This window comes from Sus scrofa, chromosome 7 (genome assembly GCF_000003025.6).
Source record: "Sus scrofa isolate TJ Tabasco breed Duroc chromosome 7, Sscrofa11.1, whole genome shotgun sequence".
NCBI lineage: Eukaryota > Metazoa > Chordata > Mammalia > Artiodactyla > Suidae > Sus > Sus scrofa.
In genome coordinates, this window is record NC_010449.5 from 6278389 (window position 1) to 6306079 (window position 27691).

Below are 27691 nucleotides of genomic sequence, written 5' to 3' on the forward strand. Positions count from 1 at the left end.
AATAAACAGCAATATATTTATTGCCTATATATAATATGTATATTTGTAATTACATAATAGTAATACATACACTTGGTGTGTGTGTATGTATGGAAAATGAGGTTCTCCCAATTTTAAATATACATATAATTGCTTAGAAACCTATAGGTAGTTCACTCACTGAATGTTTCCTCTTGTTTCTTCTTTTTTTGCGTGTGTTCTCCTATCTCAGAGCTATTAACTACACAGAATGCCCTGAGCCCAGCCACTCACCAGTGTCCAAAAAGAGGGTCTCTGACAGGTTCTACTCCACAGTGGACACACTAAATGGTCACAAACAGCTCCTGAGCACCAACCAACCATCAAAATCCTCTTTCTCAAAATCGTGACCTACTGACTTTCAAAGACGAGGACAAGATCCACTGTGTTTCACAGTCTTGGAGATGTGACTGGAACAGCGTTGCCTTACCTGCCAAATGTTCACAGGTGCCGTGGGACATCCTCATAAAGCCGCACACAAATGCTGACCACATAGATGCTGGAAATTAAACATGCACAGATAAGTGAAAAAGGCAAAAGGCTTTCTTCGAAAGAAGAATGATCTTCACATGCAGTATAAATTTCATCTGAAGTTACGTTTTAACTTGCTGTTTTATTTAACCCTCTGCTGAGCACTGCATATGGGACATTTCCAACGAACATCACCGGAAACATGTTAGAACCATCACCTGGTAATTAACTCCCCTGGAAGATGATGTTTCATGGTAAATAAACAATGGGCTCCAGAGAGCAGTTATTTTTATAGAGAATTCTGGAGAGAGAAGAATTAACGCCCTGGTAATAAGAGAAGGTCTAAGAAGTGGCTACAAGATGCCGAAGAATTAATGCAGGGCTTTTCCGTCTTTGGGGGTGAGATGAGGGAGACGTGTTGTCATTGGCCTTTGGTGTTTGTTGCTGAGTAAGTGAAAATAAATGGAAAATGAGGTTCTTCCAATTTCAAACTGTTACAATATGGTTACTTTCATGCCCTACAGAGAATTCCTGAAGGCACAAACCCAGTCACAAATCGGTACACATCAGCATTTTGCATAAAAGGAAAACATCCGTATCTGACTCAAGCAACGATGAAATCAATACAGAAACATTTCCAGAGAAGTCCTGCAGGTTTTTTATGCATTTACAGCCAGTATATCGTGCAAAAAATCTTCTGACTGTTAATAAATCAACTTGAGATCCACAATCCCTAACTTCCATGATTTTCTTTATCATTGCCTAGAGAGCACCCTGCAGATATTAAGTTGCATTTTCCCCCTACTGTTTCTATCCTTATTAGATGGTTTATCTCTCTGCTGTTTTTTTTTTATATGGGTTTGAATACAGGGGTTAAATTCATATCCTATAGTCTTTCTACCACAGCCTCCTCCAAAGCCTGCAGAATACCATAAAAAGAGCATCTGACCAACTCCAGAGCCAAAGTGCTGTCCCCAGATCTCTGGCTGAGCCTAAACCTCTCTGTCAATAAAATTATGCCCATGCACGTAATTGCATTTGATTTTATTTACCACTGAATGTCTGAACTACTGGCATGCATCGAATAATTATTTTAGACACTCCAAAAAGCATACTTGAAAAGGATTTTACAAATATATTAAATAAAGACAACATTTAAATAACTTCAGGAAATTGTAAATATTATTTAAAATTTTATCAGTGCAGAAATCTCTTGCCCTAAATGGCATTTTAAAAGACGGATTTGATGCTTTTAAGAAAATGGGAACATTTATATAAAATGTGACTGGCTCATCACATGAAGATGTTAGTATTGCACGAGAAGGAAATATTTTCTTCTTAATAATTCAGCAGCCATGGTCACCTCAGCAGAACAAAGAAACCAATCGATCAGCATGGCTTGTTTAAGTCAGAGTCCTCTGATTTTAAATTCGACCTCCTTGCCACACAGTATTAAACGCTATTATAATGCTAGTCATATTCTGTTTGTACTACAGATACCTATGAAATTTTGATAATGCCTCAGTGTTCTCACCTGTAAACTGGGAATAACACTGTTTTGAGAGCATATATGAATTAATGTTTAAAAACAAGTCCAATCAATGCCTGTCATGTAGTAACTGCTCAGTACATTTAGCTGTTTCGATTCCCAGTGCCTCAAGAGGTCAGAAAATCCCTAAGAATTTAAAACTTTAAGGGTTTTCTTTATATTGGGATTTCCTGAATTGCTGAGCATCTAATAGCACCTTACCCAGTATTTGCGAAAATAACTGGTACTCAGAAACCTGAAAAATGCATACCGAATTTCACAACGGACAGAGAGCTCAATTTTAAGCTTCATTTAGGTAATACTTAAATTTAAAAATATATACCTGGAAGAAAACCCACATATACAACATAACTAAATAAGGCTCCAAAGAAACTCTCCCACTCTCTACTAGTCTGCCATCCTGGTTTCAAGGTCCAGTTCCAGGTGCCGATTCCTCTAGTAAAATTTCCTTGACAGCCCTCATCCATTTTCCACAAGAGGACTACAATTTGTTTGCTCATTTCCCATGTGACCTATCCCATTCTTCCTGGTTTTGCAGTTATTTGCATATATGTATATTTTTCCCTGACATCAAGAACCAGGAAGTCTTATTTGTTTTCTTACAGCACAGTAAATGTTAAATGAAGGAATGACTACGTGGAAGCACGCTCAGGACCAGGCTGGGTACCTTGATAGCACAAAGAACCATAAGATACTCTCTCTGCATCAGCACTATTGCAGCTTCCTGTGGTTTAAGTGCTTCCATGCACATGGGCCAAGAGTAAGAACCAGTGGTTCAGACCGTAAGTGGTCCAGGAACTGGAGGAGGTGCAGCCATCAATAAGGGCTACACTAGCCATGAACTTGGGTGCAAGGGATTAGTAGCAAATCCCAGGAGAGGCTTAGGTAAAAGAAGGAACAGTCTTTGAGGAGTGCGCAGCTATTAAGCATGAGTGAGTGTGGTCTCTGTGAAGGTAGGAAGAGCCTGCGTGGCTACAAGCAGTATTGCTAGGAAGGTGGGGAACAGGCTAGCAAGGTGAAGAGATAGGCATGGCTCACCAGTGTAGGGGAGGCTTTCTCTGAAAACCTGGCTGAAAAGCAGCCAGTTTTCACAAGAGAATGAGCATTTTTTGGTTTCGTATCCATAGCATTCTATTTCCTAGCATCCTAGAGGAGAAAGAGGAAAAGTGAAGGCTGGCCGCTGCCTGCTTAGAGCCAGCTTTTGCTCTGGCACTTTTTAAGAAAAGGGGCTCAATGTTTTTTCCAACTAGTTTTATGAGCCTCTTGGGTTCAAGGAGTGTTTCCTACAGCTTCACAGTGTCTGAACAGCATCAGACAAATAGGAATTTGAGTCCCTCCCCTGGCATTAACCATCCACGTTTCCTTCAGCAAGATACATAACAATCCGAGTGAGTGCTCAGCTCTGCAAATGAGAATGATACTACTCAGCTCTGAGGGGGGTAAGGATCAGATGTATACGTATATGTATATGACACCTGTCATTCTAGGGAGTCGACATTAGGAAATTATTATTATTATTACTGTCATTAATGTTCTTTTTATGTTTTGCTTATAGTTCCCATACAGCACAAAAGGAGAAAAAATTAGGCATATAATTACTTTTCTGTATCTGTATTAACTAGTCACTACATGCCAGTTATCTGCTATGCACTGAGAATATTTCAGTGAGTAAGAGGGTTTTGATCACGACTCCCATGGGTGCTATTATGGCTATCAAGAAGATGGTACTGGATAATTAACGTACAATTCTACAAAAGGAAAGTTCACGAGCAAAAACATGAGGAAGGGAAGACTGGAGGAGAGCCTGCGAGAGCTGGAAATCAGAGAGCTGGGGAAGTGGGGTTGCTTGGAGCACCTTCCGGAGCTGGTGAGTGACCAGGAAAGTTACATCCCCAGGCCTCATCTGTAAAATGGGACCAAGACTAGCACCCACCACTTAGGATTTCTGTGAAGATGAAACAGGAGCAGAGGCCTCCTTACAGAGTTCTCATTGGGATAAAATAAATATGTGGAAACCACTTGATAGTAGCTACCCGAGTGCACCAGCCATGCTAAAGATATTGGCTATGCTGATGAGGCTCACTTCCTTGACAAGTAGGTTGTGGGACTATGGAAGGCAGTGTGTGGCCAGAAAGCAATGTTTCTAAACTTGTAAAAGCTTTCTAGGGAAACTAAGCATTTCAGGATGAATGAGCCTTCACCAAGGTGAGCTGTGGGAGTGGAGAAGCAGGAGGGTCTTCTGGGCAGAGTGTATTCTAGAAGTTGCCCAGAGTTCAACACAGCTGTTTCAGAGAAATGCAGTCTGAGAGGAATTTCCATGCAAGCCACATATGTAATTTGAAATTTTTTAGTAGCCACATTTTAAAAGGAAAGAAAAAGAATGTGAAATTAACTTCAAGAATATATTTTATTTAACCCAATATATCCAAAATGTTAAAAGTTCAACAGATAATCAATATAAAATAGTAAAGAGATGTTTTACATTCTTTTTTTTTCATATTAAGTCTTTGAAATCTGGCATACGCTTTACATTTCAATTTTAACTAAGCATATGTCATGTGTTTAAATGTACATGTGACTAAATGGCTACCATATTTGACAATACAAGGCTAGACAGTCATTTTTAGCCTTTTATTCCAGCCTAGGGAATTTTCACCTTACCCTAGGCAGGTAGGTAGGCAAAGAGGGCAAGAGAAAGAATAATTAACTCTGCCTTCCAGAAGATTCACCTGCTGCTGTAGCTTTATGGAGGATGTACTGGGTATGGGTGAGGAAAGCCTAGAAGCTAGGAGACCATGGGAGTGGCCCAGGAGTGGACCTGGGAGTTGGAATAAAGTTGTACCAATGGCCTTGGAAAGGAGAATGGGGCTGAAGGATCGTCAGGCAGCCATAGCCACAGGGTTCGGTGACCGATGATGAACCTGGGCCACAGAAGAAGATGGGTGACATGAAAAGGCAGGTTTCCGAAGTTCGTGCCCGAGTACCTGAGTGGGGGTGGTCCCTTATTCAGGGAATTATGGGAGAATGCTGATGAGCTTTGGTTGGACATTTTGACTGAGTGACCTGTGGTTTTGCTAAGTAGAGATGCCCAGAAGATTTTTAACTATTTCTAGCTATAAACAAAGGCAGCATTTTATGGGAAAGCATGCCTCAAAAACATTATTCGCCACAAGGAATGCATCTTTATCAATCCAAGTTTTAAACTCAGATTTAAAAAAGTCTTTGAAAATAGGGTGGCCTGTATCCTAATTGTCTCAAATATTTAGATATCACTTGCAAACCAAGTGATAAAAAGTTGCTACTATCTATTTCAAATTAATCCCAAATATCTCCATAAAATGATTTTATTTTTTATCTTCTGAAAATAGCCTATTGTAACAGCAAAGAGCCTCTAGTAACTGATAATTATTTAATACCAAAACATTTTAGTAAAGAACAGTGATAAAAAGTAATAAATAAAAGCAGGATTTCTATATTTTAAAATATTTTCATATATTTCCTTTTCATTTTCTCTGGAATTTAAAATGTTCATTTTTATCCCATGCTCTTAGGAGAATAAAAGCATTAACAAAAGAAAGTACCCAATTTGATTGGTATTTTGTTCTGTTTTATTAGATACCCATTACATTCTATATGAGATCTTCCAAGATAATTAACTCAGGAGTTTAAAAAAATCTAGTAACTATTTTAGGATATTGTGTTCTTAATTTTATATTATAACACTGTCTAATATGTGCCAGGCTCCATAATAAAGAGTTTGTAAAAGCGCTGAAATATCACACTGAACAAATTGGAACGTGGTCAATCCTATTTGGGGCAAGTGAGTTGAGGAAAGAAAGAACACACACGACAGAGGAGAATCAACAATGTGCATTTTGCGGGAGCTCCCGTTGTGGCTCAGTGGTTAATGAATCTGACTAGGAACCACGGGGTTGCAGGTTTGATCCCTGGCCTCGCTCAGTGGGTTGAGGATCCAGCGTTGCCATGAGCTGTGGTGTAGGTCACAGACATGGCTCAGATCTGGCGTTGCTGTGGCTGCGGTGTAGGCCGGTGGCTACAGCTCCAATTAGACCCCTAGCCTGGGAACCTCCATAAACCACAGGTGTGGCCCCAGAAAAGACAAAAAAAAAAAAAAAAAGAATGTGCATTTTAGAGTTACCATTGTGATTCAGTGGTAATGAACTCAACTAGTATCCAGGAGGATGCGGGTTTGATCCCTGGCCTCACTCAGTGGGTTAAAGAGCTGCGGTGTAGGTCACAGATACGGCTTGCATCTGGCATTGCTGTGGCTGTGGTGTAGGCCAGCAGCACCATCTACAATTCGACCCCTTGCTAGGAACTTCCATGTGCCATGGTTGCAGGCCTAAAAAAAAAAAAAAAAAAAGAAGAAGAAGAAGAAAGAAAAAAGAGAGAGAGAGAACATGCATTTGCTATGGGGGCTGGACCAGGAGAGGACGAGTGTTCCAGTGAACGGGGGCCTGTAACCAGGGAGAAAGGAAACATGGCCTGTCCTCAAGGAGCTGTTAGTTGAATGGGCTCTTGGGGCCAGGCTTACAAGTAACCAATTACAAGAAAACCTAGCCAATGCTTGAGAGATGGGAACATCCTGTATTTCAGAAGGAAAGAGGAGAAACAGCCTCCTTGGGAAAACTAGGAAAGGCTTCACACAGGAGATACTCTATAGCATTCGAGAGCTTTCAATCTCTCATGCTTGCAGCCAAACTTAACTCTAACCAAGGAAGAGTCACATCAGTTTTCTCTCCAATATGGTGTCAGGGATAAATCCCTGCAGAAGCCTTTCCCTCCATTTTCCCAAGAATTCCCTGATGCTGGAGAATGCATGTGCTCTAGGTAAAGGAGTGCCCCACTACAGCTTGTTTCATTTAGGAAGTCAGGTGCCTTTTGAGTGCCATATATCTCAATAGTTATTTTCTGTCCTTTTCAGAGCCTGAAAGAAAGAGTGGGGCAGAAAACGAGGAGCGAGCTGTTGCAGAATATGGGCGGAAGCCAAAAGCAAAGGAAGGCAGCCAATGTGGAGCAATCAGGAACATTACATGTCTATTCATTATGGGAACAGAAAGGTGGAAGGAGAGAGTAAAAGTCTTCCGATGTGACTTTGGTGTAGCTTGGAGACCTCAGTCCCCTTGGGTGCAGCAGCTGCCTTGAATTAGATGCATCCATTCCATCTCTCTTCCCACGTTCTCACTGCTCTTGCTCCCAGCCAGGAAAATCCTCCAGGGATCTCAATGGCCTAAGGGTGCCTCCCTATTAGGCATGTGATTTTCACCTGGGCACTAAACTACCTTCGATGCCCCCTTTCTATCAGGTAAACCAGATAAACCAGGTAAGCTAGATAACCATAACCAACACAAAGTGGGAGACAGGGTGTGGCCACAGACTTCCTTTGGTTCATGGCCACTATTCATATCCACCCCCCAAACCACTGGCCCTGGCAGTAAACACTAAATCTGTACACACATACAGATGTTATTTGTTTCTCAAATGGATTTACATTCAGGTTTGAAGAGATGAATTTTCGTGTCAATAGATAAATGATTCTTGAACATAGTTCTATTAAAGAGCTCTCCCACAGAGGATCTTTTATCCACCTTTAAATTTAATGCAATAAAGGTAGTAGAAAGCCTTTAAGATCAGAAACCAGGAACCCCGAGTTCTCTGTGTGATCCTGGGCAAGTCGCTTGATTTCCTCTATAAAAGGACAGGATGAGTTTGCTGTTTCCTAAGCTTGCCTTCTGTTCTGCCTTTATATAAGTAAAATATCTAGGCATCAGATGACTTGGGTGATTGCCAAATTTTTATGCTGTATATCTAGCAGGATTATTATAAAGACAAAGTTTCTTAATTGAAGAAAATGAATCATTGGCATCATTTTTGATCTGCTAATTTAGTAACCTAATTTATAAACCTAACCAATTACTAATGATGACTTCAGGGTTTTTGTAGGATTATTGTAATAAGTTAAGTGAAATTCTGCTAACTTATAGTCAAACTTTTATACAAATATTTTTGGCATATATTATGTAATTTATGATCTACCATTGACAACTTAATCCAATCACATCAAAAAATAACTGGCTGCTTGAAATATACATTTAAGAACCTAAATCAGAGGCCTGGCACTAAAAATGAGGTATGTGAGGAATCAAGTACTAATATGAGGTTCTAAATATAGAATTTGTTCACTAATAAGGCTTAGAGCCTGAAAATTAGGCCAGCATTGTGCTTTACAAGCTAAATAACCACAGTTAAAACTAAAATTGGGAAATTTGGACAAACATCTAGATGCTGCTGTTTTGAAGTTTAGAAAAGTAATATGAATAACTGAAATCAATGTCTCACTGATTTTTATCTGGGTTAATTACCAACTTTTTAGTGTGCTTTTCTTTTTATATATACAATATTTTGAGTAATAGTCTTTGAATGTTTATAGAATTTTCTTGCTCAGTTTTTATGTACCGAAAATTTCATTTTTGATTCGCTATATATTTTGCTATTTTATAAAAAATTTTTGCCAGTATTATTTACTTATAAATAATGTAGAAAAATTAGATATGTAGAGAATAAGCTAGTTGCTCTAGAAAAAGAAGAGGTATTTATGATTTTCTTCTAAGGTGCAAAATTTTGTGATTTAAAAATATAATAATCAAATTATTTACATCAAGAATCTTTAGCCAAGAGAGCATAAGATAATCCAGGTCATGCACCATATGCTTAAAGACCATATAATATAGTTGTAAACAGAACTAAGAATTTTGAATGAGAACTGTTACTTTCGAGCTACCTGTTTTTAAGTACACTTAATTTCTATGAGCATCAGTTTCTTCATCATTTAATAATATATAAAAGGGCCTAACAAAATTATAGCACATAGAGATGACCAACAGAGAGATTTCTATCTTCTGATCAGGACTCTACTGTTAGCCAACAGTAACAGACTTCTTACAACAATAGTAACTTCTTACAACAATATCTAGAAGCCCTGATTTACATGGGATATTGAAAATGCTTACAAAGTTAGGTCTGATCTATGCCCTCTATGTCCTCCCTTCACTTAAATGCTTAATCTTTGGGCTTCACTTTACTGTATGGACTTCTGCCCTAGCAATTGCTTTGCTGGCCTTAACACAGGGCCCTCGAGAGAAAACTGGGCACCTCTGCCCAGTTAATGGGCATCTTAGTTTACAAACAAGTTAGTGATGGTGGTGTTAGGGGGATGTTAGCTGCCAAATACCATTTAAGATATACTTTTCATCTGCTCTAAAAAAGCCACATTGCTTTGAAAGTCCTTCCAGATTTTTTTTAAATGAAATCCAGAATATGTTAAATTAGAACCATTCCTTAAAAATACTGATTACATACTGATCTTTTAGCTAAGTATACAAATTGAGCCAACGTGGAAAGAAAGCACAATTATTTCAAATAATAGTTTTATAACAAAAAGAACCACCTAAATGTACCCCATTTATCAACTAGATAGATAGGTTGAAGGACTTACTTTATTTCAGAATTGCATGTGCACAGTGTATGGGCAAAAAGCACCAGCGACCTCAGATGCTCCCAAATCTACTTAGAGCAGTGGGGCAGGGTGCTCTCCAGTGAGCAAAATAAGTGAAAGTCTGGTGACCCTGGAGCAAGGGGTAAGGGCCTCATTTATTTGCTCAGGATTCTGCCTAGGGGCTGGACTACTGAATAAATGATACGGTGTTTGAGACCCAGAAGAAAGCAAGGGCTAATCCATTTTATCAATATGTTCATGATTCTATTTGTGCTTCTGTACTTTGTTATTTTAGGTGTTAGTTGTTATGACCTGAAACGTGTGCATATTTTCATCACTGTGTTCTTTTGCAAGATCCAAATGCCACATGCGTCCACTAAAAGAGAGAAACTTTCTTCTCATGTGGGGTTCGTTCTTTCCTATCAAATGAGATGGTCTGCTTTTCAGAGGTGCAGGTGTTTAACGCCCTTATTTTCGTCTTTCTATTCTGGTAGACATTTGAAAAGCTTTAAAATAGAATTCCATTGTAAAATCTAAAAACAAAAAAACAAAAGCAAAAAAACCCCTTGCTTTTAATAAATCATATTCTTGCATTTGCTTTTGGATAAAGTTCTGAATCTGGCACAAATTCTAAGTCAGTCCTTTCCACAAAACCGGTAAAAGGATTGCTTTTGAGAATGCACTTTTGACAGAAGTGTGCTTGTACACATGTTGGTACGTATCTTCAGATATAACTTTGGATTAACTGAACTTTAAATTTGCATTTTTAGTAAAGTACTGAAATTTTGGCTTTGAAATGACTTGTTAAAAATCTTGATGATTTAAGGACACTATTTTCATAGCTTTACAGAGAAATAGTGTATTATGAGCTTCATTCTGTGGATAATAACGAAAAGAGCTTCCATTTTTTTCAGATTAAGTGAGTTAGTGTAGGCCACAAAAGCGAGCCCTAGTTCTTGCTAGGGTTACAATTCCTAAGAGTACAACTTTCAATTCTGATTAAGGACAATGGTCTAAATATAAATTAGAATAATACCTAAAATGTCACATGTGATTAAGTATTTTAAATCTTTAAACATAGTGCCTAATGCTACAACCATATTTGAGGAAGAGGATTAAGCAATTTTCTAGTATTTGTTTTACTCTTCTGTAGTTTTTAAATCAATCTCTTACTATTGTTAAATTTTAACTTTGGCAATTAACCTTTCTATATAGTATCAAGGCAGTGGTGACTCAGGCAAAAAACTAGTAAGTGGTACAAGGGGTATAACTTTGGAAATTAATGAGTCTAAAAGTCAACATAATAAAAGACCACAGTCTTAGAGGAAAGCCACCTAAGTGTGTTACCTTCCTACTTACACAGACTTCTACATAGCTTCTACACACATCACACTGATTTATCTTTACCATAGAGACCTTTAAGGAGATACCATACCTGGGAGCTCATGCTTCAATTACTTTAAAATACACATTAAATAAATCAGCTATCTTTATTCAGGAAATGAGCAGTCAGAATTGGCCTGTGGTATGCAGTATTTAAATAGACAATTTCTACCTCTACAAAGAATGAAGTTGATATTTGCGTAACTTCAAAAATCCAGGTCATAAAATGCACAGAACAAAACAATACCCTCCCCTAAATTACACAAACAGAAACTCATATGCTCTTAAGCTGAATGGCTTTCCCTCTCAAGGTCAAGCCTAGTTTGTAGAAGAAATGCTTCCTTATGTTTTTAAGGTGTCGTTGTAGAAAGAAAACTATTTTATATCATCGATATCCACAAGCTGCAACATGACATTCTGTTTCAAAAGCTTTAAAAAATATCTCCACCTATCTGAAGATCAGTTACTGATCAATTATAAATCAGCGGTCTTGTTTGCAGTGTGGCTGCACGACATTCTTATTTTCACTTGTAAAGTGAGATCGAATATCCAGTGCCTCCGGAGCACTCCGGAGCACTCCTTTACGTTGCTTTAAACATGGGGGTAGAGAGTTGATTTTAGGAGATAAGGTGATGCAAGCATTTAAACCTATGTAAGTGTAAATGTAATCGCCTTCACTAGGATGCTATAATCCGTTACAGCCTATGTATGTGCGAGCATGGTTTTTACTCAGAGGTTTCATTCTGAACAAACTCTAACAAATGTGTAAAACGCATTGAAAACTGTCCCATCCCCCTCCCTTCTTGTCATTCACCTGGGAACGACCCAGTTTGTGAGCACGCCTAAGCTGATACTCTCCTTTCTGGTTTTTATTCGTCTCTAGAAGAGAGATCACAAATGCATTAGCATAGACAAACTGGTATAATCAGTAAAGTTTGAAGCTGACACACTTATAGAGTCCTGCTTGCCAAAAATAGGATTTCATTTACACTGTCATTTTTTCTTTCCCCTGAACCAGTTTTGCCAATGCTATAGTAAATGCCAACTTTGGGCATGCAGGACTGGGGAGCAGGACATTTCAGTAGGTGGCGCTTCAACACAGCCCACCTGCTCCAGAGCTTCCATGTGTACTCAACTTTCTGGTACCTGTGGTGGTGCATCAAAGAGGTTTGGCCCAGTTTGCTAATACTGCAGCTAGATTGTTGTCTCTGGCAATAACTAAGCAGCTGAAACATCTAGGTAGTAAAGACTGTTAGTGTATATCCCTGCTAATTATTTTAACACTAATGCACACACACACACCCCCATACCCACATACATTCTTTTATACCTATACTAGCTCTATTTCTAAAAATTCAAAACCAGAGAAAACTGATCTTAAAATTTCAGTGGAAGGTCAGTAATTCGAGCTTCATGTTTATGTTTAGACTGGGTTATTGCTTTACATTGTATTTGCATGTAGGTATGTCATTATTTTCCCTTAAAAAACAATTGTAATATTCTTGCAGTATTCATTCTTAATTAAAAAATAGCAATTTCCTTTTTAAAATAATTCTATTTAAATAAGTAAAAGAATAGATGACAATGCCAATAGCTTTTTTTTAAATTCATTTAAAGAAACCCCCAGTAGCAACGCTCCTTAACATATCTCTAAATTGACATAAACCAGGATGATTAAGTGGATGATTTAAGTCATGTGTCCTTGACAAACAGGAGTACAGATGCCTGGAGTGAAATGTACTAAAAGGGACTTCAGAACACCTACAAAGCTCCCTATGGTCCACTGACCTAAAGGTATCTGCAAACTTCATTCCAATGGAAGATGAGGAAAGAGAACCAGAAGCCTTTAGTAAATAACTATCCACTCACCCCTAAAAATATGAGAAACTGACAACCACTCAAATTTTTCCTCTGATTTGCTGCCCAACATTTGGAGTTCAGAATATCATTACAGGTATTTTAGGTTGTGGTGTAATTTGCTAATCTTTTCTTGAAATCTAAATATACATTAAATAGAATTTCCATGAAAATACAGTGATTATAGGAAAATAGCCCCTGCTTCTTTTTTATAAACGCTTTGTCTTTCAATCTGTCACTTTCATATAAACTGAATTGAAATATACATTTCAGGATGTGGACAGAAGACCAAGTGAATATAAAATACATTGCAGAACTATTATTTAATATATAATATATTATGAAAACTAAATTTATATATAAAGAAATGATATTTATAATTGCTTTGAAATAAACTAATTCAGTGAATGTAATAAAAGAATGAAAATAAAGTTTCCATTTCTACTAGATCTTTTGTCATTCTGTAATTGATAGAAGCATTTAAAAATTAACAGAATTCGAGTTCTATTGAATTTTTTAAAACTTTCAGAGACTAAAACATAATAAAGCATAGTGACACTGATTTTTAAATAATCAGTGATTCAAACATTGAACATGATTCTTCCTCATTGAAAAAGCCAATAGAGAAAAATCAGCATCAGCTGCTTTCTTCCTTTCCTTCCTCTATATCTCATGATAGAATTATTACTGATTTAAAAGAAATACATTTTGAAAAATTCTTTCTTCCTTAAAAACCACAGCATGTACCATTGCTGTGACCTAAGTTTTGGATTCTTTCTTATAAGTTTACACGTCTGTTTCGCTTTAATACTCATTCTATATTTCTGTATATTTTTAACATAACTTACTGGAGAAGAAGAAAAAAGGCCCTATAGATTTCACATCTTTATTATTAGAATATATTGACATCTCTTGCTTGGTTGACTTTTTATTACAGTCCCGAGGTTAAAAAAAAAAAAAAGAATTGCCAGTGTCAGCTCAGCTCATTGCTATGGTTCCAAGTGAAGACTCCTGGCATTTCCTCTTTGCTTTCAGCTTCCTGGATTTTCCCCCCATCTTATTTTCAGTAGAAGTACGGTTAAAAACAAACTGGAAGGGTTTAGTTTTATTTATTTATTTTCCTTTTCCAAAAGTTTCAAGTCACAAAATGCCAACATAAAAGATAGCCGTGCATGAGGCCCCTTGCACCAGCCGCCTCCACTGCGGCCCTGGCATCTGTCAGAGAGGAACGCTCCAATCTGGGCTCCCCGCTGAGTTGAGATGCGGCCGCCTCCCCCAACACAGGGCCACACCGCTCCAGAGCCAAAACACAGGACCATCTGATGCGAGTCTGGCCTAATGAAAGTCCAGCATGGGGCTAAATGAGTTTCCACCACTGCTGGGTGAGGGGCTAATGATAAAACAGCTCCCTGGGCTCACTGCTGCTGTTGGTATCTTTGTCAGGGCATATGGCAGTTGGCCGAGTGCCTTACTTCTGCAATTTCCTATTAGATTTATTCTGAGAACGTGCGGTATTCTTGCTTTCTCTCTTCCGTTCCCCCATCTCTCTTTGGCCTCCTCGTCCCCTGACTCTTGTGCAGTCTCTTCCTATGATTGTTGGGCCAAAAGGACTTTTTTCCAAAGAAATGGCGAGACTGTTATTTTTATATTTTTAAATGTGTATGGAAAAGCAGAAAAACGGAAGAGAATGATATTGACTGCTACACCCAGTGGGTGGTTCTGTTTCCTTTGGAGCCTTATAGCTAAAGGCATACATTTCACAGAATGGAGGAACAAGCAGTTTGAAACTTGTTGAATACGGTGTTGTTAATTAAAAACTTTATCTTTTGGGTTCTTATCCCCAAACACACCCAAAGCCCCTCTTCTATTGCACCCCATCACTCCATGCATATACTTAGAATTTTATTTAGATATAAATATGTGGTTTCAGAATTTTGTTCATTAAAATCTCTCTTTAAGTCAATTTAATGTTAGGTTATAATCAAATACTAGACAAAATAATTGTTTATTTATTCACTATTCTTATTTTTTAAATGTTTTAAGAACAGGAAAAACTTGGGGAGATTGAAATTTATGGGTGCATTAAGTGGCCAAGTTTTGGTTTTTTAGATACACTTTGGCTTGATATATGTAAATTCATACACGATTTGAATTACTATGGGAAACTGTCTACAATAAAAATTAAAGCAAACATCTAAATCCTAGAAACATTTCAAACATTTATGCTCTACTCTTTTAACATTTATAAGCTCATTAAACATAAATAAATACTCTGATGCCAATTCTTATATTTTAATATGGCCTACATATAATTATATCTGAATTTGATTTGTTCAAATATGATTTGTTCTTAGGTCCATTCTTACTGCCTTTATTAAATTACACAAAGGCTTAGTATCATGGTATATTTTACCTTTTCCATGAGAAAGTCACACATCTAAGAGCAACAGGGTTAGGCAGAAGATCTTAAAGCTTAGCTATTTTGATATTTAAAGTTCTGGTTTTTTATTTTCTTTACTTAGATATCTCAGCTTTGTTTTGCTTTTCCTGTCATTGTCATCCAACTGATATTTCTGACAGAAAACTCTAGGACTTAAATACAATGTGAAATAGCTGCAAGGGATTGCCCGTTCTAATCTAAATATAATTGATCCTTTCATAAACTTGTTCTGAGAAATTCTAAATGAAATCTTTTAAAAACCACATGCTTCTTACTGAATGAGCCCACGCATATTTTGAGCTTTTTCACATGGGCTCCAGGTGATCTTCTGTGTGGGCCACACAGTCAGTGATACAATCCAAATGAGACTGTTTTCTTGTAAACTGCATAGTGCAGAAATACTGTCACGTTCCACATGCCGCATGCCCCATTTTAATTTATTCCCATGACAAAAACTCCATTAATATAATTTTGGAACAAAATGAAAATGATCGGAATTTTCTGTGTCACTGAGAAACTAAGCCTGCTTTCTTCTTAAGGAAATAATGCTTTAAAACCTCAAGAAAATTCAGTTTCTAATTTCTGAAATTTCTTCTTGGTATAAGCATACTTTAAAAGCATTTTCAAGTCTCCGAGATTGAAAAAATTATATTTTCCCCGTATATGTTTTCATTACTTTGTAGGCGCTCCAGATTTTTTTTTTTTTAAAGCTGCAGTACTTTTGTTTTTCCTTAATAGGCTTTTTTAAATATGCTTATAGTTTGGGAGGTTTGCATGAGCTCAGGTACACGGCATCTCTCATCTGGCAGTTAAAGTGTACATTCCTACATGATTCCTTATCTCCGGATAAATGTAAGATAATAGGGACTGAAAGCCAAGAAGCCTGAAGTATCACAAGACTGTCACTTCATAGGAACACGACCCTCTCTATTAAGCATTATAGTCACACTGACTCAGTCTACCGTGTCAGACACGTTTTTCCCCTGCATGATCCCATTTAATCATCACAGCCACCCTTTGTGGTATGTATTACCATCCCATTGCAAAAAGTCACTGAGATTTAGAGAATTTTAGATACATGTCCATCCAGAGTGTCACAGAGAGCAAAGGAAAGAGCAGAGCTTCCAACCTTCGCACTCTAAAACTCGAAATCTTTGAAATGTACTCTCATTCCACCTTCAAACAGGTTTACTCTCAGAGCCACAATTCTGCACCAGCAGAATTTTTTTTATCTCAGCGATGAAATTTTGAGCCTGCCAGAATTTGCAATTACGACCTTCTCCACATAATGCAGTGAAGCTGTGGCTGTGTAGGAAGGTGATCCAAACCCCAGGACGGACTCCAGCAGCCCCTGGAGAGGAGGTGTAAGGGCGACGTTAGCCACGACAACTGAATCACGACCGCTTGATGAGTGTGATCCTAAGTATTGGCTGCATGGAGAATATTTGCAACCTTTCTAACTACCGATGCTTTTTAGGCTATTCACCGTAAATGAATCAGCCAAACTGGGGGATAAATCAAGAGAGAAGAGAAGAGAGGAGAAGGGAAGAGAAGAGAAATTAAAGGAAAGAAAGAGAAAAAAAATCCAGCTTTTGCTAATTTATGTCAGCTCCACTGGACCTGACTATCTACCTCCAAAATATTAGCTTACCAAATGAAAAAAAAAAAGCTTTTATTCTATAATTACAGAACAAAAGAGTAGAGTAAAAAGGAGGACATGGATTTTCTTTTAGTAAAAGCCTGTTTTTATCAACGCTACAAACCAGCCAGTTTCACAAAACATCTCTGTGATAAAACTGCTAGGCAAAAAAACTTCAGGGGCTATTTATAGTTTACCTTTTCCCTCTTTTCAAGTTACTTTTTGGTAGCTTATGGAAATATTTAATCATCCTGCTAGATACTTGATGTATCTTTAGTATGTTTTGTACCAATATGGAGAATTAAAATATGGATTTGTGGATTAAACTGAAAGAAAAAACCTGATATATATATATATGTACATATATATTTATTATATTCTCTCTCCCCTTCTCTCCCTTTCATCCCTCTCTTTATACATATATGTATGATACATATATACATATCTATACATACTTATATAATTTATGAATTTGGCAGCCAGATCTTAACTTATATGAATTAATTTGGCAGCAAAATTACTTAACTTGATGCAAAAATATTTTTTAGTATTTATTCAAACTTTTATGTATATTAATGTGCCTAGTAACTGGATATTGTCCCAGATCTTTACAAAGGTGTTTTATAATATACAGTACATGTTCTGCATTGCCCTTATAAAATATAAAAAAAAAAAATCAGAATTCCAAAACACATTCAGCACCAAAGATTTTGGATAAGGGACTGTGTGGATCTGGACTTATAAAGGCTTAAAAAACAAGTGACTGATGGTACAATGTAATTTTTATTTTATTTTTGCCTTTTAGGGTTGCGCCAGCGGCATATGGGAGTTCCCAGGCTAGGGGTCAAATCAGAGCTGTAGCCACCACAATCACAGCAATGTGGGATCGGAGCCACGTCTGAGACCTACACCACAGCTCACAACAATGCTGGATCTTTAACCCACTGAGCAAGGCCTGGGATCAAACCCGCATCCTCAGGGATACTAGTCGGATTTGTTTCCGCTGAGACAGGATGGGAACTCCCCAATGTAAATTTTTAATAAAATAAATATCCCAGTAGCTTGGGAAAGTCTTTATATATAAACCATATATCTAAAACACATTATTTACTGATAATTATAAATAACAATGCAATACATAAAAATATATAACTTAAAAGTTGGGATTAATTTTTGATCTTTCAGAACCTGAAGAAATAATTTTACCCTGGAGCAGTATTATAGGCCACAATATTTATTGCATAAGTATATACATATGTTTGAATTTCTGAAAAAAATTCTTGGTCATTGAGATCCAGTAGACTGTGCTTACACAAGATTTTAGGGTCTTAACCATACAAAATTTCTGCCTTTAGAGAGGGACTATTCTAGGTTTTGAAATCACAGGTTCAAGAAAGTTAGACACGTTAATCAAGGAAATATACAATTTACATTATGCATATATTAAACTTATGTTTAAATTTAGCACAACTCCCAATTAATTCAAGTTTTGTTTAATCCAATGGTGAGGTTTCTTCTCAGTCAGACTCCAAATTTGCGTGAGAAATACACTAGGTGGTTTGAAGATTACGGAAATTTCTAAATGCAAGGAAATTATTGATGAAACACAGAATACAGAAATATATATTGTCACATTCTATATGAAGGAAGGAAATATGAAAAAGTTATTATTTTATGCTATGTTGCTGAAGGAACAAAAATTTATTTTGCATTTGGAAAATGTATAGGTGCTTCATTAAAGTATATTTTTAGTTATTAGCAATATAGAAACACATTAATCTATCAGAAGTTTATTTGGAGCAATTAATTTTGGATCAATAGCACTGAGTGATATCAATAAATCATATTGAAGTGACCTGCCACTCAGATGGTACAAAACGTCTCTTTCTTGTCCATTGTACCAAGGCAAGTGAGAACAAGTAAAAACACAGACGGAGACAGGTTTCAAAACCACTGACATTAAACAAAGGCGTTCTGGAACACACCTTGATTGTTCAGAATCATATCCAATGATCACACCATATAACTCTGTATTTTGGATACAGTGTATATAATAACACCCACGGATTGCATTCTCCTATTATTTTTAACTATCTTCTTGAAATACAAGTTTGCTTCTGCCTAGACAGGTTGGGACAAACTCATTATTTGACAGATTGCAATACACTAATTGCTAGTTATACTTTTTCTTTTTATTAAAAATCTTTAAGAAAGTTCCCAAATTTTTCCTTCTATTGAAGGTAAATGCTTTTCTGTTGTTCACTGTAGAGTAAACAGAAATTTTTTTGAAGATCTCTTTTAAAATTACTTTTCATGGAGTTCCCGTTATGGCTTAGTGGTTAACGAATCCGACTAGGAACCATGAGGTTGTGGGTTCGATCCCTGGCCTTGCTCAGTGGGTTAAGGATCCGGCATTGCCATGAGCTGTGGTGTAGGTTGCAGACACGGCTCGGCTCAGATCCTGTGTTGCTGTCGCTCTGGTGTAGGCTGGCGGCTACAGCTCCAATTGGACACCTAGCCTGGGAACCTCCATATGCCACAGGAGCGGCCCAAGAAATGGCAAAAAGACCAAAAAAAAAATTATTTTTCGCACATACTGCAGTATCTCATTTTAAAGATTCCACATATTACTTTATGTATGGGACACAATATTTTGCTTTCAGCCCAGAATTTTAAGACCTATACAAATATTAACAATTCCTGAATGCCCAATAACAATCATCGCATCACTCTGGGGCACAAAAATATTATACTTGCACTTCATGACTTGAGTGATTTGATCATTTATGCTTATTAATTGGTGATAATTCAGGATAAAAAAAACCCAAGACTTCATTACATTCCACTTGGAAATTAATCAGGTCTCATCTTTGTAGTCAAAATACAATACTCATTCCATGAATGAGGTTTTATAGTCGCAAGTGGAATATAAACATGTTTTAGTAGTGCTGTAATCACAGCTCATGTGAGCAGCAGTGAAATCCCCTTCAAAACCAGGTTAGCGCAGCCACATCACGCCTCCACCCTTCAAGCTTGAAACTTCAACACAGTTCCCAGAGGGGTAGTGAATGAACTCTGCTACTCAAAACCACGAAGGAGCTCTCTCCTTGGCAAGATGCAAGTACAACTACAAAACCTTCAAGGGTAATACAGCGTGATTAGCATTTATACAGTGTTTTACGATCATCTGTTTATATAAAAAACATCTTAACAAACTAGATAGCATAGCCCCATTTCACAGCTGTGACACGGGAAAAGGTGACAGAGCCTTGGTTCTTAATCTTCTTGATGTGGACATTTGTTCTGAAGCAGAGATACGTACTAGCGAATGGCTTCTAGAATTTAATGATAAACTGGACACCAAATACGGGACTATGAAAGTTCTGAGGATTCAGGTTCTTGCCTGTTCCTACAGAGACTCCCAGCTCAGGGCGTCCTCTCTAGTGGAGCGACCGCAAGGACCCAACTCTCTACCCCATTTCCCTTCTGTTTGCATTACTGTTGCCACTCATTCTTCTACATCCGAAAGGTTAACCTCTCTCTTGGTAGTTTACTGTACGCAAAAAGAAGTGATAATTTCAAGGGTAACGTAAAAGTCCAAAAGATCTGAGTGACGAGCACCAAAACTGAAGTCCTTTCCCTACTCGAGTTCCAGTTTGCTTTATATGCTCCACACTGGAGGAGCCAACACGCTTTCCCAGTTTTAAGGCACTGACTTTATTTTTCCCCGGTACCTGCTTTCAGATTGTTAGGATTGACTGAGCTCACATATAAGACATAATCTAGACCATATGGTAAAGCAAACCAACCAGGTTTTGGGGGGCAGAGGTGTGGAAATACCCGATGTATATACGCAGAGGTCTTGGACTGGGTACTGGAACATACTCTCTCCTGCTTTTCAGTCTAATCTTTTTGACAAGTTTTGTCCAGATATTACAGTGGCCACATGATCCATGTCCTCCATCACTCCAAGCTATGGATAGGACTGTAGATTTCTGACCATGCTTAGTGCTTCTTGTAATATTAATTAAAATGATTTTGGATGTATTATGACATGTAGTAACAATTCATTTAGAATAAGAAACCCAAATCAGGAAACACTGAAGTTTGTTTTAGGAATTTGAAAATTAACTCAGAAGTTTAGTTTTGGTAACCTGAATGTTGCAGACACTTTCAAGGTAATGTTACATTGTTTTATTCCCACACACACATAAAATATTTTAAGTCTCGAGTTATCTGCAGGGTACATTTCTACAAGTCATTTTTTTCATCCAGTAGAATTTTAATTCTCCTTTATATCAATTCACATTTTAAATGATTAGGCTGCTATTTTTTTTACAATTCATGTCTTTGTCATTTCAGTTAGGAGATAAATGTTCTACGAGAATATCTTTAAAAGAAATTGGAAATAAAAGATTTTACGATGTAAAGCTCTTATGATGTAAAGATGTTTTCTATGATGAGATAAGATTTATCCTGTAAGGTATAACAGTCTAATAATGTTGCTTTAATTTTAAATGGAGCACATTAATGCTTTAATATTTTAACACCTGAACAGTTAAACAAAATGTTCAGCATAGACTTGCATATTTCCCTACAGTACCTTTCACAGAACCAAGCAGATTTCCCACACATGGATCACACTATTCTCTGGCTTCATTTTTAGTGCAGCTCTCATCCCATCCTCACTTGAAAATTCACTCAGGTAATAAAAGAGCTACTATTTGGAGCAAATTCTTATGTGCCAGGCACTGTAATAAGTTCACTGCATACATTATTGCACAAATTCTTATAACTCAAGGAATCAGGAATTGCTATGCCCATTTTGGAAAAGTTGGAACACAGAGAGATGAACTAACTCACCTCTAGTCGTGGGTAGAAAGAGGCAGACCCGGTTTGATTTTGCCAGGCGGACACTGATGTTCAGGGGTCAACTCATCTTTGTACAACGTAATTCTAAAGAGAATGGAGAGAGGGAGAGGTGGAGAAAATAATGGCTATCTCTACGCTTCGAGATAAACTATCGAACCTGCCAGATTCCTAAGTCATCTTCTTAAAAATGGAAATAATTTCAGAACAAGTTGTGAGTCCTAGCAAATTATTTAGAAATGTGCCTGGAATCCATAATTCTCAAACTTAAAATTCCACGAATTTGTTCTACACATATATACTAATACCTGACTAGCACTCAGAGGCAGGCGCACGTCTAACAGACAGGATCAAGGCTGATGAGAGCTCAGTTTCCAGGAATTCTGCATTCTGGAGTGGGACTGATAATAAACAAGTAATCCAAATATCAAGACATTTTCCAATTGTGAGAAGTCCTATAAAGAAAACAGGGCGATGCGCTAGAGGCAGCCTGTACAGAGGTTGCTGGGACGCAGGCGAGAGCAGACTTCCACCACCAAGAACAGTGAAGGTAAACAACCCCAGAAAGATAATACAAATTCTATGCTTTTTTTTTTTTTTTGTCTTTTTTTTTTTTTTTTTTTGCCATTTCTTGGGCCGCTCCCGCGGCATATGGAGGTTCCCAGGCTAGGGGTCTAATCGGAGCTGCGGCCACCAGCCTACACCAGAGCCACAGCCATGCCAGATCCGAGCCGCGTCTGCAACCTACACCACAGGCAACGCCGGATCGTTAACCCACTGAGCAAGGGCAGGGACCGAACCCGCAACCTCATGGTTCCTAGTCGGATTCGTTCACCACTGTGCCACTATGGGAACTCCATATGCTATATTTTATATCCGTGTGACGTTGGCATCCTGCATTTACTTGGATAGTAAAGTGTTTTGAATAACTATCAAAATTACTGAAATTCCTCCTCAAATACTGGAATAAAATTGAGGACCCAGGAAGCTGTGTTGCTTATCCCAGGCTTCAAGCACTCCTCATTCCATCAGAGGAAAAAGCGTTTGAGAAGGGATTCAGGAATACCACTTTACTGGCAGGAGTGTACTCTCCACTCTTGTGTGAAGAACTTTCCTGGAGAAACAGAATGAGAATGGGTTTCATCACATCCTCGTAAGATGTTCACAACTGAAGCTCATCCATTGTTAAACAAGTATAATATTCTGTACTCCAAAGCAATAGGGACATATCTGTAAGACTCTCTTCCCTTGAAATCTATGTATCTGTGTGCATGTGAGTATTGGTCTTTAAAATTTGACAGAAAATAAGCAATGTTTTAAAATGTAACGTACGAGTCCACACATGACATATAAGCCATTGAGGAATTTGTTCTCATCTCCATCTTTTTATAAGCACACTTCCACACAGAAATGGCTTACATAATGATGAGTTTACCATAAATGTAAAGTTGGCATCTCTGCTATTTCAAGAAGGAATAATTAAAAAAGGATAATTTAAAAATGAAATAATTGTGGAGCTGGAAACATTTTTTTTTCATTATTTCAATTCCTTAGCTTGGGTATATGATTTAATTTTCAGAGTTGCCGCACATTTTTCATGTATTAATCTTGGGACTGTTGATATTATATTTTCTTCCAAGAAAAGCTGCATGGGTATTTGCCTCTCTACCAGATCATTGTTGAATCCATTTAGCCTCTGACTGTGATTACTTGCAGCTGGGGTCCATTTGCAACAACATTTTTATATCGTGTACAAGATTAGAGCAAACAAACTACTTTGACTACAGTATTCTCCAATTACATTAATTTCTTCCACTGATGTCTTTATTTCCTTCCTTTCCAATTTAGCTGTGTAATGTGAAAATTGGCCCTATTTTTGTGCCTATTATGATGCTCTTAATCCTCTCTTTCTTCCCACATGATGTTAGTTGCCTAAGAGTGCTTTGCAAACAAACTCTTATAATGGGGATGCGTGCATTTTCCTCCTTGTGGATGAATCCAAAAATAAGTCCTACAGTTAACTTTTCAGCCCTCGAGTTGGAAGGGATATATTCTTAGCATCTATTAAGACAACATGTAGAAGTACTATCGTCTACGTCACCTAAACTTGTAATCGTTCCACATCTCACAACGGAAACACAATGGTTTAACCTGACAAAATGGAAAAAGCTCTATCGGGAGTCATGGGATTCTGACTCACGGATTAAAGTAGAAAACACAAATATTAGAAATGTAAAAGAGACAAAGAGATAGAATAAAGGGAATATTTAAAGTGGAATAAAAGGGGAGTTCCCGTCGTGTCTCAGTGGTGAACGAATCCCATTAGGAACCATGAGGTTGCGGGTTCGGTCCCTGCCCTTGCTCAGTGGGTTAAGGATCCGGCGTTGCCGTGAGCTGTGGTGTGGGTTGCAGATGTGGCTTGGATCCCACGTTGCTGTGGCTCTGGCGTAGGCCGGTGGCTACAGCTCCGACTGGACCCCTAGCCTGGGAACCTCCATATGCCGCGGGAGCGGCCCAAAAAATGGCCAAAGGACAAAAAAAAAAAAAAAAAAAAAAAAAGAATGCAAATCTTGCGAAACCTCTACTACTTATAATAATAAGGACATATACAAATGACACCAGCTTAAAATGACCCTCTGGTCTTCAAAGTCATCTGAAAACATTAATAATACTCTAGTTGCAACCATCTGCATTGTATTTGTAAAAGAAAATCAAATTATTGTTGTTGTTAATAAAACTCATTATTGGCATATTAGTAGAAAGACTTGTAACAAGAAAGGAGCCCTAGAATCTGGGTTTTAGCACCTGGGTTCTAGCCTAGATCCACCAATGAGTTCTCCAAAGAGTTCAGTTACTCTTATTACTCTTATATTAAGCAAAAGGTTTCAATTAATTTCCAAAAGTTGGATTTTTATCCCATTTTGTCTCTATGTCCCTAATGACATAATGCTAACAATAAAATATAATTATTTTAAAGGAAAGTATTTTTTATTTTTCCTCATTTCTTTTATTTCCCCTTTTCATTGGATTCTAAATTTCTGAGAGATTCTGTATATGAGGCTCTATAAATAATAACTATAAAGAAGTGCAGATGAAACCAATAAATACTATATGTTAATCAGACCTCAATAAAAAATAATAGATCTCCATAATCTTCATGTTTTAAATTCTCCCACAATTTATAAATTGTCTCAAGTAAGTCCTACATTATGACTATGGAGAAACTTGCAACATATTTAATATTATTGAAAAGTAAATATTTTAAAATGAGAATATGTAAATTTTAAGGAAAGAAAAATATAAAGGAAGAGTCTATTCTATGGATTTCAACAATTCAATATAAAATTAATTCTCTACCTAACTTTGTTGTTTAGGTAATATTGCTTAACTTTGTCTTTTTTTAATCCATAAAAGAATTTAAAAAAAAAAGGACAAAAAAAAAAAAAAAACAGCTTTAAGCTCCTGTGAGAACTTGCCCAACTTTTAACTCCAAGTCTAAAACCAGCTGTGATAGTTCTTATGGCATCTTTTCCAAAGCTTCCAAATGATGATCTATGTTTTTTTTAACAAGCTTTGGCACCCTGATCATAAAATAAAGAACAGTAATCACAGTTTCACAAATAAGACTACCTTTGATTTGGTTCAAGATTATATTATATACACTCATACATGTGATCTATATTTAATACTCAAGATTGATAATATAACCACTGCCAAACTTTTTACTTACTCCACCCAGCTTCAGGTTTGTTCTTGCCTGGATCCTAAACTTGTTTGATCCACAAACATTTTGATTCCCAGTTACACTCATAATTTATTACACTGTGAATTTAGTTGTGCAATTTCACTTTGGATTTTTCTTTTAAATAGAAAATTTTCCATCAATGGATAATGTATTACTTTTACATTCATGGGCAGCTATTTTTTTTCTTCAAGAACTTCATATATGTATTCAATGTATCATATACCATGACTTGGAATTCACTACTGAACATAGTTTTAGTATAAACTGTCCAAGTCTTCCTTTTGCCTCAGCTTCTATTCCCTCCAATATACACTGAACAAATCAATATAAATCACACAAATGGAAACAACACAAACAAAATATTGAATTTGGACTTCTGGCTCATGGAATATAATTCCAGCTACATAGGCAACTACTTGGGAAACCTCGGAGAGTTTTTAATTCTCTGCAAATTCATAATGTCTGGATGAGGTAATCTCTAAAGCACCTTCTACATTACAGTTTTTTATTCTATAATTCCTAGTGACGTTTGATTTCAGTCTTCTGCAAAAATCCCAGTCCGTACTTCTTGCCTAGAAAATACTACTCCCACACTATGATTTTTATTGTACCAAAATGTTGCACTCTGCATTTTGCTGAGCTATAGCCTATTCTTTCTTCAGCTGTAACCGTCTCTGTTTTTCATCACAATGGTCATTTCTATCGTCAAATCTACCACAAGTATATTCCTTAAGCATACACTTTGTTATTGCTTATTTTCTTTCATATTATCCAATTCTCTCTAAAAATGGCTCTTTGACTCAAAATTTATATCATAACTTTTCTGTTCTTAATAAAGTACCCCGTAAATGTTGAGTAAATGTTATGATTAAAGTACTTTTACACATTAATATTTTAGTAATTACAGCTAGTAACATACTGCCTCTTATTTCTTAAATATTCTAATACTTGGACATTTTGTTTGAAAACTTCATTATAAGATGAAAGATGATATTTGTCTACAAACAACATAAAGTTCTGCTGATTAATCAGATATTTTGAGCAATAATATACACTTAACCCTAAAACCAGCACTCAGTTCAGGAGGATGCTTGCTGCGAGACAGATTTTATTGCCCTCATGAAAACAGAAAACCCGAATGGTACAGAGGGTTTCTGTTTGCTTTTGTTTTTTAAGGAGCTGAGAGAAGTCGCATTTTCAACTAGAAAAATCATTGTGCCACCCAAGAATTAAGTGAATTAAACGACAGTTTTTAAAAAGCAAGGGAAAAAATAGAGCCAAGAAGTCAGGGTGTGAATGTCTGAACAATAACGTGAGAGAGAATAATCTCTATCCAAAAAAACTGAACACTCTTTAAAAGAGGCGCGACCATTCATTCACGTTCCTATCCCAAGGACTGGGCGCGGGCTTGGCACAAAGCTGGTCCTCAGACCCAAACTGAATGCTGAGGAGAAAGGACTGATTACAAAGCTTGTCATCAACCCATAATCTGCACTTGAGCTTGACCATCTGTTAAGTACTTACTCTTTGACGCGCAGGGGGATTCGGCTTCCCGCGGGATTCGGCTTCCCGCGGGATTCGGCTTCCCGCGGGATTCGGCTTCCCGCGGGATTCGGCTTCCCGCGGGATTCGGCTTCCCGCGGGATTCGGCTTCCCGCGGGATTCGGCTTCCCGCGGGATTCGGCTTCCCGCGGGATTCGGCTTCCCGCGGGATTCGGCTTCCCGCGGGATTCGGCTTCCCGCGGGATTCGGCTTCCCGCGGGATTCGGCTTCCCGCGGGATTCGGCTTCCCGCGGGATTCGGCTTCCCGCGGGATTCGGCCTCGGCCTCTGGCGTCCTGCGGGCGGGAGCGACTGCCTGGGTAAGGTCCTGTGTCGTTTTATGTAAGGGACGTGGGCATCCTCAGGTTTTGGTGTCTCTGAAGAGGGGCCCGTACAGGGTGTACGGGGTGGGTGGATCCTAGAGCCGGTTCCCTTGGGACTCTAAGTATTTAGTTACACTATTTACGGTTCAACAAAGGCCTTTTTTTTTTTTTTTTAAGTAAACACTTTTTAATACCAGCAGTTTTAATACTGAGCTTAGGTATTGCACTGTCTGAAGTTTTCTGCTATAAAATTGGGTCAAACTTGGTGTCAAGACTATCTGTCTATTAAACTGGGTCTTAAAAAGTGTAGACATTGGTTTTTAACTGACAAAAATAGTAC

At 37.6% G+C, this 27691-nt stretch overlaps 1 long non-coding RNA gene across 2 annotated transcripts; it reads right to left on the bottom strand.

The window, feature by feature from the left end:
- On the bottom strand, positions 447-27092 carry LOC102167185. Of its 2 annotated transcripts, none has more exons than XR_001297689.2 (3): positions 27012-27092; positions 21737-21829; positions 447-517 (listed from the first exon to the last, which is right to left on the bottom strand). It is a non-coding gene; the product is annotated as an uncharacterized LOC102167185 (long non-coding RNA). The 2 variants fall into 2 exon arrangements; XR_002346164.1 differs by lacking the exon at positions 447-517 and adding an exon at positions 18103-18451.